The following is a 17,064-nucleotide window of genomic DNA, read 5'->3' as shown; positions in this document are numbered from 1 at the left end:
TGGGAAAGCATTTGCCTTTGAAAAAGTTTTAGAAAAAAAAAATATTTTGCTGGGTGTGGGCAGAGAACTAGGCCTTATTCAGAGAGAAATGGTTACATGATATAATTGTTTTTGATACAATATACACACAGAACACATTGACCTTGAGAAGTTCAGTTCAATTTGAATTTGTATCTATCCCTTTATTTCCCTGGAGACCTGACCTTTGAACGATTTGGGGTGGGGGGTGGGGGTGAAATTTAGCATAAACCTTAATAGTGTCTTTTTTCTAAAATCTGCCAGTAAAGCAAGCAAACGCAGGGCTCATCATCTTACTAACATGGTCATCTCTCCTCCGTTTCTTCCAGGTCACTTCTTGGCCCAGAGCAAGGACAGAGATGGAACATGACTGTGAAGCTGTGACGTAGGCTCGGGTCCGAAGGAGGGCTGAAGAGAGGAAGGATTTAAAACATGGCAATGTGTTTCCAACCAGCTTTCCCGGGAAAGAGTGCATATGGTCTTGATAAAAACATTTTTTCACATCATATCAGATCTCACGTTAATGATATTCACTGATTTTGACTGAAACTTAAGAGGGAAAAATGTCGTTTTGAATCTTACTGCTAAAGATGAACTTAGAGAAAGTCCGGGGCATGTGCACTCCCTCCAGTTGGCCTGTATCTTCAAGAGCAGGTCAACAACTACTAAGCCCCAGCGCTAGGGATTCAGAGATTAATGAAGTATAGGCCTTGCTCTCAAAGAGCAAAGAAAGAGGCTACACTTAGATGTGACTTGAAGGTAAACACAATGAATGTATGCCCACATTATTGTATGGTCGTACAGGGGAACCCCCTGAACCAGCCCAGAGGGATTCCTAGAGGTACCCTCTAAGCCCAGACAATAAATTTCTCAGAGCAGCATGTTCCTCTCAGCATCTCAGCTACAGTAAGTGCTTGATAAATATTTGCTAGACTGAACTGAGTGTATTTTATCGATATTAAAAGCTTTTATGCAAGACCAAAAGGGCTGATTTAAGGTGCATATAATCGCATTAAAGCTTTGAAGAATTCAGGTATCCTGCTTATTTTACCCACAACACTTAGCACACTCAATATTGTCTACATTACTGTATTTATTGTCTGCTACCCCATAACCCCCAGAAATGTGAGGTTCTGAGGATTGGGATTTGTATTTCCATTATAATGGTAGCTGACATCTAGTTTACTGAATAAATATTTGTTGAATGAGTGTGTAGTCCAATACTAATTAAATTCATGACATGGACAGTTTAAAAGAAAATTTAGTAAATTTTGCTTTGCTTTCATCTTTGGGCTATATGAAGCAAATTTACGAGACAGTATGAGAATTCAATGCCTCAGTTCTTGTTGCCTAGAGAAATGATTCTTGGTCTTTTCAGAATCTTATAGACGCTATTAACTCATTCTACAGAAAAATGTACATACACTGTAAGTTTTGACATCAACAAATACACAAAAAATCTGGGTGAGACCCTTGATGTAGTGGAGAAGAGAGAAAAATTTTAAAGAATTGACTAGACATTTCTGTGTATTTGCTTATATTTTTGGGAAACAATTCTAATGTCTATCTATAACTGCCTTTTGTTTTATTTGTAAAATGGGACTTAGTATATGGTAGATGTGTCAAGGAAGCTATATTGTATGATATCACCCAGCTCAATATTGAGATATATTTTGAATAAATAGATTATTTATTTGATTTTTCCTTTGACTCTCCTTAACTTTGTTTAGCCAAAAAATGTTTTAGATATATTAATATATATCATTGATAAAGTTAAAAGTAGGCAATTATTTTTAAAATGTATCTAAAAAGTTAATGCCTGGAAAATGTTTCTCAATATTCAGAGTACAAAATAGAACACATTTTATTAAAATAAGCCCACTAACTTTTTTATTATTACATTTATTGGAGTATCATTGGTTAATAACATGAACTTCAGATGTACAACTTTATAATACAGCATGTGTATACTCTATTACGTGCTCCCTGCCTCAAACCTAGTCACTTTTTGTCACCTTGTATATATTTGACCCCTTTACCTTCTTCTAAAACCACTAACTTTTGAACATTGGTTATCCAGAAATGTTCTATCTGAACAAGGTCTGGAGTTATGAAGAATTTCCCATATCAGGTGTTTATAATGGCCCTTAAGGATCCCTGACTCCCAATATAATATTCACACATTTTGTGCCATATGTTTGAGTGTGGACACTCTCTCCCTCTTCTCTCTCTCTCTCTCTCTCAGTTGTCATGGGTGTTCTGCCCTAAGAGAGTCCTATGTAGTAAGCAAGCCCAATCAGGAACTGAATCCTGCTAACATCCATGTCAGTGAGCGTGGGCTCTCATTCTCCCCCCGTTGAAACTTGAGATGAAAATAGGCTTGGCCATCACCTTGACTCTAATGTAGTAGCGAACTCCAGACCCTCTGCTCTACGGGAGAGAGAGACTGTGTGTATGACAGGTTGTACTCAGCACAGTCAAACAGGAGATTCATTCAGGACAGAGGAAGAGACCTAACAAAGAGCACAAAGGCACCATGAAAATTTGAAGTACTTGCCCTGTGAGAGACCCTGAGCCAAGGTACCCGGCTAAGCCACCCCTGGATTCCTGAACCACAAAAACTGTGAGATGAATGTAGGCCACTAAATTTTGTGGTAATTTCTTATATATTAGTAGACAATGAATACATCAAGAACTGCCTTTCCACAGCCAGGGACACTGATGTTATGAGAAGGCAAGCTGGGTGCAGACAACCCCCTTAGCGCACAGTGTAAAAGCCCCTGGCTTTTGTAATCCCCTTACATCTGCCAACCGCATAAACTACAGCCGAACTAGAACGCCCCCAAATACCCAGAAGCTTATCATGCATAAAAGGTGGCTGGAACCGGGCGTGGGACTCAGCCTTTGGAGGTGACTCCACCGGTGTGCATTAATAGTCATTTTCTAATCCTCTGGGTGCATGTAGTCTGTCTCTTCCCACCTACGGAATTTCGCCACAACATTATAACTTAAACGTTACTAAAATGGCCTTTGATGTTAGTAAGTCAGTAGTATTTCATAGGAAGAGTAGCATATTTCCTTAGTAAGACCTCGGTTGACTCATTAAAAAGAAAAAAAATTATCCAGTTTTTTGGTTCTCCAACAACTTTCTTACCCCCCACCAAGTTTTTTCTTTGTAGCATTCTGCTTCTGTTTCATTTTAATAAGCTGAATGGGGAGAAATATTATCCATGTCTTATTAAACTATCTTGTTAGATTTGATAGTTTCATTAAATGACTATGTAGAAATAAGGAAATATCTGAAAAGAAAACCTATTATATTTATAAAATAAATTTACTTTATACCTGCTGCAATTATTCAGGGTTTTGAAATAACTGGCACATGGTAGAATATTTATATATAAATTTCTAAAAGGAATATCTCTAGGAATCTCCCATTTTAGCCTGGGTTTTTTTTGTTTTGTTTTTGTTTTTTATTCCTCACTAGAGGATATTTTTCTATTTATCATTAGATAGAGTGGGAAGGAAGGAGAGAAGAGAGAGAGAACAAAACCTTAATGTGATAGAGCCACATCGACTGGTTGCCTCCTGCACGACCTGACCAGGGCCACGGACGAACTGCAACCAAGGTACATGCCCTTGACCAGAATTGAACCCGTGACTCTTTGATCCATGGGCCGATGCTCTAATCGCTGAGCCAAACCGACCAAGGCTAGCCTGGGTTTAGCAAATGCTCTTCCTCCTGTGAGATATTACAGATTATAAAGACTGTCATGAACAGAACTGGGAAACAAAAGGAACTTAAACATAAGTAGACCATATCACTGAGGAAAAAATTAATCTGTCCTGTGTTTGATATAAGTTTTAAAGTGACTAATTCTGGGGAAATGTGTCAAACATTATCTTCCTTGAGGTATGGGAACTGAGAGAGGGCATATGAAAAAGTAGGATTGCCCAGCTGTTATGGCTCAGTGGTTGAGCGTTGACCCATACACCAAGAGGTCGCCAGTTTAATTCCAGGTCAGGGCACATGCCCAAGATGTGGGCCAAATCCCCAGTGGGGGAAATGCAGGAGGCAGCCAATCATTGATGTTTTTCTTTTTCTCTCCCTCTCCCTTCCTCTCTTTTTAAATTCAATAAAGAAAAAAAAAATTTTTTTTAAAGTAGGATCTTTAGGGTACAAGAGAATTAAGCTACTGTTTGCTTCTCTCTCTACTGCTCTTTATTTATTATTATTTTTTTTATCCTCACCCGAGGACATTTTTCCATTTTTTGTTCAGGTAGAGTAGAGAGAGGAACAGAGAGAGAGAGAGAGAGAGAAACATCAATGTGAAAGGAACACATCGAGTGGCTGCCACCCGCACAACCGACCAGGGCCGGGGACAAACTGCAACCGAGGTACATGCCCTTAGCAGGAACCGAACCCGGGTCTCTCTGGACCACAGGCCGACGCTCTAACTGCTGAGCCAAACCGGCCAGGGCTCTCTACTGCTCTTTAATTGTTCAGAAACTACAAGGAGGTTTAAATTTTATGTGACTTTGTTCTTATGCCCTTTACCTGTTCTATGCATAAATCTAATCATGAAAAAATATATACAGAATGAAGGAAGATACTATGTTTAAAAAAAAAACTGTTTTATCCTCATGAGTTAGACTTACTGTCTCTAATGGATGTTATCAGAAGGATTGCAAGCAAAACTATATATAACAAAGTCCAGGTGTTTTACTATTTTTATTAAGTAATATACTTTTAAAAATTGTGTATCTATTTCTCTGTCGACAAGGCAAACAAGTCAAACAAGTCAAAGTGTGAGTCAAAGTCTCTGGGACTGGGCTTGGAAAACTTTCAGGCTTTGATTCTCTAAAAAACCTAGAGCTGTATCTGAGCTTAATTCCAAGAGCTCGAGGGCATTTTGATAACTCTTTTTAACAGAGTGATTTTATAGTTTTGCTCTAACTTTGCCTGTGCTCTGGAAGTTTCCTTCCTTTTCTGCTCAGGAGGGCTTTTCCACTTCTTGCTCCTTGTTATTTTCCATTGCATCAAGAGTGGCTTTAGTCAAGTCTGAAGAAAGGAGAGGTAAGGGCTGAAGGGAGTCTGTGTGTGTGTGGGGGGGGGGGGGGGTGGGGGGGCGGTAATCATTGCCTCTGTGCAGTTCCAGCTCACCTGATAAAACTTGGTTTCTGCCTTGCCCTTATTCTCTACCACACTGAGGCTGGGGTGGGGGCATAAGGATCTCAGGTCTCTCTAAAACCCAATTTAACGGCATGACAGAGCAGGCTACAGTGTAAGGAGAGGACAGTGCTAGGAGAATCCACTTTTTAAACTCTGCTACTCACAACTGATACAATAGTCTGTGGGGGTGGGGAGATGAGGGTGGGAGACGCTTAGGACAGGTGATTGGCTACTTCCTCCAACTTATTTATTTATTTTGTTCTAGCAAACAATACCTAAGTCCAATACAAACAGCCTGGAAATAAACAATTACATATAAGGTTCCTGTATCAATATAAACCCGACTCTAATTTGGAAATCTTGAATGATTAGATGGATCTGAGTGAAAAACAAATACTCAAAACCTGATTATTTTCAAAACCCCAAAGTGACGTAATAACTTTCCTACCAAATCTATATGATTATTTTCTCCTGCTCAAAGCCTCCTCAATTTTCCTTTAAAAATTGGACCACGTTTTCAGGAGAATAGTTTGGTCTTGTGTTTCTACCAGGGCAGAATTTATTTTAATACGTGCCTTTGTGCTGTCTGTCAGGTCTCTTCCTCTGTCCTGAATGAATCTGCTGTGTGACTCTAATGAGTACAACCTTTCATACACATATTCTCCCTCTCCCAGAAACCAGAGGGTCTGGACCTCTGCCACTACATTAGAAGCTTCAGCTTAGAACTAGATTGGAAATGCCAAGTCTCTGGTGCCATTACAGATTGATGGTTGGTGCCTAATGCTGTCTTAGTTATATTCTTGGCAGGTCACTGGATGATAGCCAGATAGCCCAGGAGCTCCAAGTTAACAAGGTCTATGTATTTTGAGTTGATCTCCCAAAACAAAGAATATTCTGTCTCTTAAAATTCAAATTAAATAAAGCAACTTAATAAGGCTCTTTTGTGTTTGTGATTTTTTACTAGGTGTTTCCTGCATGATGTGTCTCCTCAGTCACTGTCTACAGGACTCCGAGACGCTGTAGGAATATGCCAGCACAGATTCAGGGCCCGGCTTTCTCGCCAATGTTGTGGAAAGGCCTGTACTTCATGGTGCAGAGCCCTGTGCTCCCTTCGCCTCTGGGGCAGAGTAACCTCCCAGGGATAGCCATCTTGAAGTGTTTGTGATTTTTTGATTCACCATTTTTTATAATATCTGTTTAATGTATGAAGATGAATACTTTAATATAGTGTCAGAAACTAATGCCAATTTTTAAAAAATATGTTTTTAATGATTTTTTAGAGAGAGAGGAAGGGAGAGAGAGATAGAAACATAGATATGAGAGAAACATCAATCGGCTGCCTCCTGCAGGCCCCCTCTTGGGGACTGAGTTGGAAACCCAAGCCTGTTCCCTGATGGAGAATCAAAGCGGACCTCTCAGTCCATGGGAAGATGCTCAATCCACTGAGCCACACCAGTAGTTGGGCACTAATGGGCACTAATGCCAGTTTTTTTTTTTATGCTCACCCGAGGACATTTTTCCACTTTTTTTGTTCAGATAGAGTGGGAGGAAGGGGGAGAGAGAGAGAGAGAGAGAGAGAGATCGACGTGAAAGGGACACATCGAGTGGTTGCCACCCGCATGACCCAGCCAGGGCCAGGGACCAACTGCAACTGAGATATGTGCCCTTAGCGGGAACCGAATGCAGGTGTCTCTGGACCACAGACCGACGCTCTAACCACCAAGCAAACTGGCCAGGGCACTAATGCCAGTTTTAAAGTAATAGCTAGCTATTTACTCTAAGAAGAAATTTAAGAAATTTTTTAAAACACTTTTTCATGATTGAAAATCGTTACTTGAAAATAAATTACATTTAATGTGTATTTTCTCTAACTTCTCCATTTTTTCAAACTAGGTAGCAGAGACTGAGAGGTAAAAAGCCACATATACAAAATAACTATTAGCATCATGTTATATTTGAAAATCAGTTATTTATTAACTCAATTATGAAAATCTACTGTTTTCTTAAAATCATCTAAATTTTTAAAAATTACTATGGACATACATTATTATATTAGTTTCAGGTGTACACCCCAGTGATTAAACAACAATCTATTCTTTAGGCGAGTTAGGGTTAAATGGTAATTCAATATAAGTTGTTACGAATGAGGTTCAATTTCTGCAAAGATTTTTACATTTAATTTTTATCTGTAGATTTTGTTTTGTTTTGTTTTTAGTCCAGCGTTTTCAAAGTAAGAAGAGTAGGGTGGATCTGCACAGGTGTTTGGCAGACTAAGGTATTATGAAATTTATCCTCCCTGCTTCAGAGTTGCATTATGTAGTTGGCTTCAGTGACTACTGGCAAGCAGTCCAAGATTTTAAGGTATCCAAACTGGAGGAAGGTAATGAGGTATAATGCCAAATTGTCATCTCAAATTACCTTTGGAACAACAAGAAACAAATGAGATTCCTAAAATTTTACAGTATATTACTTTAATTACATACACTCCTCCCCCACCCCCAGCACATTCCACATTTTTGTTGTTTTGTTTTTTTTCTCTGAATAGAAAAGTAATATTTACTCTTTATACAAACTACAAACTTTACAGAAGTATACAATAAAACAATCTATCAATAGTTCTGGAGTACATTTTTCCAGATTAAAAAAATTCCTATCCTTTCAGTATTCAGTGTCCACTATTACTTTTAATATGGTATTCTTATTACAGCTAAATCACTGCATGGTTCCAACAGTCCTGAAAACTTTTGGTTTCTAATATAGAATGCTTTCACTGCTCCTTGTTAATAGTCTATGAAACTAGCCTAATTTAGTAATCTCCTGGCATAAATTGGAGGTGGGAAAGCTGGAACAGGAGCCCAGAAAACTGGGCTTCAGAGTCTGTATTCTAAACTACCACTTTTAATGCCTCTTTGACAAGTGCATTAGCTACTGTCTAAATGAGTGCTTTTCCACTTCACAGTTGGTGGAATATTTCTGGGAATATTCCCAGTGGGGACAAATCTGCCATAAACATGTAAGTGAAGCCTTACTGAAATTATCTGTAGTCACAGCTGAAAAAATACTCCTACCATTCAGAGATATTTTCTTTTTATAATTTATTTTATTTTATTTTTCTGTATTGATTTTAGAGAGAGAGGAAGGGAGAAGGACAGAGAGACAGAAACATCCATGAGAGAGAACATGGAGTGGCCGCCTCCTGCACGCCTCCCACTGGGGATTGGACCCACAACCTGGACATGTGTCCTGACCGGGAATCCAACCAGTGACCTCTTGGTGCATGGGCATGGATCGACACTCAACCACTGAGCCACACTGGCCGGGCCAGAGATATTTTCAAATATTTAAGTTCAAAGCATCCCAAGTATTATGAAAAAATAAAAATAAATAAAAATCATTATAAATATTTTAAAAACAGTCTTCACGTTACTCATTGCTGAGGTGCACAGTAATTTCTCTCACATTTCAGATTTTGTAATCACCAAACTCTTTACTTGTGCATTGGCTGTTGCTCCTCACAAGCTTATGTCTATATACTAGTTCCTAAGCCTGAGGCTTAGCATATAGCAAGTGTTCAATAAATATTTTGAATAAATAAGGGATAGATAACTATGTGAAGGAATAAGGGATGGCTTCACAAGATTTTGAACTAGATTTGAAGGAAAAGGATAACATTTGTTGAGTGCTTACTATGTGACAGGCACTGTTCTAAATTGTTTCATCTCACCTAAGTTCTTCTGGCTAAAATAATAATCAAATGATCACGATACAGATTAACAGAAGAAAATTACCAAATTTATTATGAATGTACATGCGAGGGTTCCATAAGAATATGGGGCCCAAATGTCCATCAGTAGACAAATGGATAAAAAAGCAGTGGTACATATACACAATGGAGTACTACGCAGCTGTGAGAAAGAAAGATCTCTTATCCTTTGAGACTACATGGAGGGACCTGGAAAGTATCATCCTAAGTGAAACAAGCCAAACAGAGAAAGACAAGTATCATATGATCTCATTTATTTGTGGAATATAATGAACATAACAGTCTGAAGAATGGGGTAGTCCCAGAGATGTGGAAGTGGGGTACAGACTGACAATCCCCGGAAGAGGAGGCTGGTGGGGGAGAGATAAACCACAGAAGAACTTAGATGCATGTGTGCATGAACAATGGACAAGGACAACAAAGCTGGGGACAGGGCTGGGAGGGAGGGGAAGGGGGATCAGTGGGGGGAAAAGAAGAAACATCTGTAACAAAAATTAATTAATAAAAAAAATAAAAAAAAAAATAAAAAAGAATATGGGGCCCAAGGATGCATTGGGTGGTTGAGGCACATACACCATCTTGAGCTACGGAGAAGGGGGTTTGTGATTTGGGACTTCAAAAGGGAGGAAGACAATAGCAAAAGTTTGGTAAATAAATGTTTGTTGGGCCATCTTTAACAATAAGACACAGAGAGGGTTTGATTAAACGGGCTTTGCCAAGTTCAGCCCTATCACACACTAGTCATATTAAACTATAGTTAAATATGTTGATGTCACCCTTCCTGAAACAGATCCTCTATCTATATTCCTTTTAGACAGTTAGGAAGAAGGTCAGAGGTTTTTCTGAGCCTTTTGTTCCTTAAACATAACCAGCTAAATATAATATCTCAAAAAAGAATGTTGTGGGGTGACAAACTCTGCTCACCCTCAATTGTATAGTATGATGTAATTTGATGTAGTATAGCTTGTTTACTGTCTCGGTATAATGTAATTTCCAGAGGCCAGAGAATTTGTATTTTTCACTACCTTCTGGCACCTAGAAAGGGCCTTGGCATGCAGTAAGTGATCAATACATTTTCATAAATAAATAAATAAATAAATAAATAAATAAATAAATAAATAAATAAATAACATCTTGTTTACCGCAACCAAGGTACATGCCCTTGACCGGAATCCAACCTGTGACTCTTTGGTCTGCTGGTTGACACTCTACCGCTGGGCCAAAACTGCCAGGGCTAAGATAATATTCTTTTTTTCTTTTCATTCCTTACCTGAGGATATTTTCTATTTATCATTAGATAGAGTGGGAGGGAGGGAGACAGAGAGAGAGACAGAAATATTAATGTGACAGAGTCACATCGATCTGTTGCCTCTGTGTCACACTACCCGACTAGGGCCAGGGGACAAACAGCAACCGAGGTATGTGCCCTTGACCGGAATCGAACCCGTGACGCATTGGTCCACAGGCCGACACTCTAACTACTGAACCAAACCGGCCAGGGCTAAGATAATGTTCTTAAACAACTTTGCTATAGTGCTTACTCAGAGTGAATAAGAAAAATTTCCAAAAGAATTGTGAAGAAACATTTCAAATAATGGCAGCAATGTTGGGAGTATGTGCAAAATTTCTCAGTCTAACTCTTTTGAAGAGCAATACTTTTTGGACATTTGATTTCTAGAGGTTTGTTTTGAATGCATTCTTACTACTTTATAATTTTATTCTATATATGCCATGTTATCAACTGGACTTGGTGAACTTTTAATAAAATAGTTTGAGTAATAAAACAACTAGGTTGACTGAGAAGGAAAAGAATCAGTGTACTGTAAAGGAAATCAATTTGCTGCATAGCATTTACAGCTGTAAATAGCTATATAAGTGAAAGATTAATAAGGGAGTATATTTTGAATTACTCTAAAAGTAGTGTAACAACTCCTATGTGAATATCACTAAAATATATGTATATTTATTTGACCTTCAATCACTTGAAACATTTAATTAAGAACCCAAATGCCTTTGATTAGACTTGTGCTCTCTAATTCTATAGCCACTGGCCAGCCACATGTAACTATTAAGTACTTGAAATGTGGCCAGCACAAATGAGGTCCTCTATTTTAAATTTTATTCTATTTTAATTTAAATATAAAATGGATATTCAACTTAGTTATTGGAAAACTTTTAAATATTTTTTGCAACAACTTGGGTATATAAAACCTAATTGAACCCAATTGGGTACTATTTCAACTGTAAGTTTTAGAAAATCTAAGTACAGAACAAGTATTTCTGATAAAAACTGGTGTTCAAATCGAGATGTGCTATAAGTGTAAAATACACACTAAATTTCAAAGACACAGCTGGAAAAAAAGTAAGTAAAACATTTATTAGTAATTTTTATTATTGATAATATATTGGCATAATATTTTGGATATATTAGGTTATAAAACATATTTTAAAATATATTTCACCCGTTTCCTTTTATTTTTTGAAAAATGTGGCTGCCCGGAAAACTTTAAATTACACATTTGGCTCATATTATTTTCTGTTGGGTGGTCGTTGCTCTAGACAAGTTGTTCTAAAAATGTTGTCACTTGACCATTAGCATTACCTGCGATATTGTTAGAAATACAGATTATTGAGCTCCACCTAGATTTACTGAATCAGAGACTCTAGGGGTGGGGCCTTGGTTTAAAAAGCCCTCCAACTGACTTTGATGCAAGCAAATTTGAGAACCATTGTTCTAGACTGATGCTTCTCAACCTTGACTGCAAATTAGAATCATCTGGGTTCCTTGGGCAAAAAATTCTGGTGCTAACACTACAATCCAGATCAATTAAGTCAATCACTCTTGGCACAGTCAAGAGTGATTTTTTTTTTTTTGGTTAATCCTTACTTGAGTATATTTTTTTAATTGATTTTTGGAGAGTGGGAAGGAGGTGGGGAGACACACACAGAGAGAGAGAGAGAGAGAGAGAGAGAGAGAGAGAGAGAGAGAGAGAGATGGGAGAGAGACACCTTGACTGGTTGCCTCGCACACATGCCCCAACCAGGGCTGGGGGGGGGGGGGGTCAATCTGCAACTCAGGTACGTGCCCTTGACTGGAAATCGAACCCGTGACCTTCCAGTTCTTGGGCTGATGTGCTTCACTGAGCCACGTTGGTCTGAGAAATCGTGATTTTTAAAGCTTTCCAGGTGGTTCTCTTAGCAAATAATTGTGTGGATTGTACTTTTCCATCACTAGTGGTAGTGGGGCTCTTGGAGGTGCCACTGGAATAAGCATTTCCAGAGGCCCCCATGGGAGAATTAGGTATGGTGAAAAGTTTTATTTGTGTGAAGTTCTATCCCTCGGTTCTTATAGTCCCAGTTTCCTTAAACCAGTCCTGGAAAATATGTAGTTGGGGCTTCAGCAAAGCTAGAAATAAGGCCAGGGTCCAAAGTTTCCATTCCATGGTGGAGTTGAGTTGAGTGTGGCATGCATCAGGCTAGTCACAGTCCATTAATCCTTTGTGTGGAGTCCACATGGCGGTGGGCCACGTGGGCAAATGCAGTGCATGAGAGCCCTGCAAGCCAGGAGTTGGGCACAAGCAGCAAGCCAGCAAGAAGGGCCAAGAGCCAAGAGAAAGAATTCCCTTTGTTTAGGAGTTTAAATATCAAGTCTGCCCCTGTTTGCAGTGGCCACACCTATCTGGCCAAAGTCCTGTTCCCAGGTGTGACTGATCAAGCACCTTCCCATGTCACCCAGACCTTACTGAGCATGCGTCTAGTGTCCAGTCCCTTCTCCCATCATCTTCAGGGAACAGATCTGGAGAATGTTAAACTGGGGCAAAGCTGTGCCAATGACACGCCTATATTATCGAGTCTTCCCTTTGCTCCTTTCCAGTTAATTAATAACCAGGTTATTGGTATCAATTCTATTATGGGATAAAGATTGAAAACTACTGGTCTAGATCTTTGATTTTTATTTATTTATTAAAATTTTTTTTTCCCTTTATTGACTTTAGAGAGGAAAGGAGAGGGAGAGAGAGAAACATCGATGAGAGAGAACGAGTGGCCACCTTCTGCATGCCCCCCACTGGGGTTTTGGTCCACAACCTGGGCATGTGCCCTCACCAGGAATCAAACTGGCCACCTCTTGGTGCATGGGTCGATGCTCAACCACTGAGCCACACTGGCCAGGCTAGATCCTTGATTTTTAAACTGTGCTCTCCAGGTGCTGCTTCCCTTCCCACTTCCTACAGAGTAATCACATGTCCACTCTGCTTCTTATCATCATGCTCCTCACCAGATGATTTTTCTTCCTGGATTAGGAATTACAGGGCATGGATGTGTAACTGAACTCAAGGGGTTTGCCTCTTCGGGTGCTCTAATCAAGAATGAGACATAGTTATCACAAAGTAGTTTATTCACTTGCAGCAAGTAAAAGAGACAAGGGATTCATAACCAAAGCTCTGTCTCCCTGAAGCAAGGCTTAGCTATTGCTATATACACTATTTGGTCAACTACACATCCATTTCTTCTTTGCAGTTGGCTATATTTATCTGCTTGGGTTCCTGTTAAGCTCCTCCTCTTTACAACTGGTCTACAAAATACTGTACAGGTTAACATTTAGCAAGAATAGTATTTAGTAATAACATTTAGAACTGCACTGACCTTGAGACCCTTATCTTATCTATAGGTAGGCAGAAGTCTTTGCAGGTATCAGATGTTTACGTATCAAACATATCTACTCGCTTGCACCAATATGCCTGTTACATTAAATGTGAACATGGCTATGCCTTCTTGGTTTGCTTTCAGCAGATTCACAGGAGGGTGAACTTGGAATTAAATAAGCAGCAGAAAACATAAAAGCTTTGAAAGAGCAGAGGCAAAGAACAGTATTCCTTTAAACAGAATATTTTGGGAGGATTTTCTCAGGGAGGAGTTTTATCTTTATATACTGCTCTTACCACACAGCAGAATCTAGAAAGCTTCACTACCCTCAGTTACTGGCTTTGATTCCACAGGTTCCTTTCAGTGACACTAGTAGAGATATTTCTATTCTCCAGTGTCATATTGTGATGCTTTAGTTCCCTTAATGGTTGGTTTTCTTATTATTGAAAAGCTAAAAGCAATGGCAAATGCAGCCAATGTATCCTTCAAAACCTATGAAGGGCCCTGGCCGGTTTGGCTCAGCGGTTAGAGCGTCGGCCTGCGGTCCGGAGAGACCCGGGTTCGGTTCCCGCTAAGGGCATGTACCTTGGTTGCAGTTTGTTCCCGGCCCTGGTTGGTCGTGCGGGTGGCGACCACTCGATGTGTCCCTTTCACATCGATGTTTCCCTCTCTCTCTCTTCCTCTCTCCCTCCCACTCTGTCTGTACAAAAAATGGAAAAATGTCCTCGGATGAGGATTAAAAAAAAAACACAAAAACCTATGAAGGTATGATGCATAGTTCATGTCACCGGCAAATGATGGTTATCAAGCAATTGATTGATAAACTCCTACCACCAGTTGATCAACATCACTGAGGCCTTGTATGGAAGTACACTAGGATCATTGTAGTAGAGTATAAACATTTTCCTGTGCCCCACATTGACACCTCTGCTTGCAGTGTTGAACTGTTTTGTAAATAAACACTAATGACAGACTAAATAATGTCTCCTTGTGGGAGACATATGGTCTTTTAATTTTCTATACATGTATTATAAAATATTATCCAGAATATACTAGCATTAAATAAACACCTAGTTTCTTTTTCCCAAATGTAATTCAGCAAAGTAAGATAATGATACCAGACTTGAATATTTAAAAATATTAATCTGTTTAGTGAAAATTTGTTCAGGTATAAATGAGCAGTTAAGATATAAATGATTTATTCATGCTGTGACTTAGTCTATGGATTTATTCCAAAATCACTTACCATGCAGCTTCTGTATACATATATTCATACATACATAATGATTGTAATAATGAGATGGTATTGCATTATTTCTAATAATAGGGATAATGCTTAATAAAAAGAAATGTTGCTTTGTTCAACAAAAAATATGTGTTCTATAGAGCTCTAGAGTCTCTTAAAGGATAGAGCTTTTGCATAAATTTTTGCTTATAGAATAAGATAAGAGCATATCTCTTTAAAACAGCCTAATGAAATGACATATATTGATTTCACCTAGTACTATAACATTCAAATACCAATAGCTTATAGCTTGATAAATCAGGGATTCCCTTAGAGCTAGGTATAGAGCCTAGTGAAGAAACCAGAATATGGAACCCCAAAATATGTATCTTCAAGGACCAGAAGAACCTGCAAACAAACCTTACTCCATTTATTTCTTCCCATATACAAGGTATCCCCAAAATATACACAGGGTGTCTGTAGATTGTATTACATTTTGCAAATCAAATATATTTTAATAAACACTGGCTTTATAATTATTCAAAGTGTGTATACATTTTTGGGGGACACCCTATATTTAACCTCCCACAATTTGCCACCCTTGAAAACCTAAAACTGCCTTCCTTTGTCTTATCATCTCTCCACAGATTTATTGTTCTTTGTTGAAGATGATCTGTTGACTGCGGTTGTAAGCTGCAGCTTTGGGTCACTCCTCCTTTCCGGCATCTTCTGTGTGATGTGCACTTCATGTGTTAATACACTTCTGTTCTTTTGTCAATGTCTTCTTGTGCAAGAGTCCCAGCTGAAAACCTAAGGTGAGTAGAAGTAAAGTTTTGCCTCCCTTATGTTAGCACTCATTTAACCTGTATCTTCACTTCAGTATGGAGGCAAAAAGTTAACTCTCTTCTTGGCTGGCAATCACCCTGGGGCTGGCCATCCCAGGGTTTCTGTTCCCTACATTTGACTCTGAACATTGAGGGTGGGCTACCTTGGTAGACTTTTCTTTTCTAATACACTGAACACCAGAATGCTTTCTTTTTTTGGATCCTCACCTAAGGATATGTTTTTATTAATTTTAGAGAGAGAGAGGGGGGAAGAGAGAGGGAAATATCAATCGGCCACCTCCTGAACACATCCTGCTTGGGCATTGAACCTGCAACCTGGGTATGTGCCCTGACCTGGAACTGAACCCAAGAGCTTTCAGTGTATGGGGTGATGCTCCAACCAACTGAGCCACACCAGCCAGGGCGAGCACTAAAATTCTAAAATCAGAATCCCAAAAGATCAAAGGTCCTACATTTGACTCTGACCTTTGAGGGTGGGCCGCCCTGGTAGACTTTCTCCTCTCTAATAAACACGGAGTTCTTAAATTATAACTCCAAAATGTCAAAGGTCTTTTCTTCATACAGAAACACAAGAACCAGGCAGGTTGAGATTTTCAATTAAAAAAAAAACAATCAGAACTTATTTTACATAGTAATGTTCTTTTTGTGTGAAGAATTACATCATTTACTAAAGAACACAAACCATCATACATTTTTTTCTACTAGATGATCTTTTTAAAACTTTTATTTATTGATTTTAAAGAGAAAGGGAGAGGAAGAGAGAGAGAGAGAGAGAAATACTGATTTGTTGTTCTACTTATTGATGCCTTCATTGATTGCTACTTGCATGTGCCCTGACCAGAGACCGAACTTGCAACTTTGGCATATTGGGATGGCTCTCTAACCAACTGAGCTACCCAGCTGGGGCTAGATTATCTTTTTTCTTAAAAAAGGTAAAACATTTGTAATGTTGCATGTACTATTAGGTATTTCTTGCATTTTCTGTATAGGCATGTCTCATATTGCACTTCGCTTCATTGTGCTTCACAGATGTTGTTTTTTTACAAATCGAAGGCAAAATCCTCTACCAGCAAAATGATTATGGCTTGACCTATTGCAACATTTGCTTCAGTCCTGTGCTTTGGAACTGAACCTGCAATATCAGGTGTATGCCTGTACTTGAAATCTCAATGACATTAGATCAGAGTATTATAATCATATTTTAATATGAATAGAGCTCATTGTACACTAAACTTGGGTAAACAATATTTGATTTGATCAAATATTGTATTTGATTAAATATTGTTCTTGATCAAATATTTTATTTGATTGTAAGTTTAGTATTCTCACCTGTGTAACAAAAACTTACAGGTTTCTAGTCCCTTCATTTGTGAATCATGCCCATTATTAATATTAC

At 38.7% G+C, this 17,064-nt stretch overlaps 2 pseudogenes; one reads left to right on the top strand and one right to left on the bottom strand.

Moving 5' to 3' along the window:
• Positions 1–6,153: 6,153 nt before the first annotated feature.
• LOC118622094 lies at positions 6,154–6,345 on the bottom strand (annotated as a pseudogene).
• A 6,888-nt stretch (positions 6,346–13,233) lies between these two features.
• On the top strand, positions 13,234–14,452 carry LOC118620715 (annotated as a pseudogene).
• Positions 14,453–17,064: the final 2,612 nt, after the last annotated feature.

Source organism: Molossus molossus, unplaced genomic scaffold (assembly GCF_014108415.1).
Source record: "Molossus molossus isolate mMolMol1 unplaced genomic scaffold, mMolMol1.p scaffold_m16_p_8, whole genome shotgun sequence".
Taxonomy (NCBI): domain Eukaryota; kingdom Metazoa; phylum Chordata; class Mammalia; order Chiroptera; family Molossidae; genus Molossus; species Molossus molossus.
Note: the sequence above shows the minus strand (reverse complement) of the source record. Positions and strands in the feature narration are given on the sequence as shown.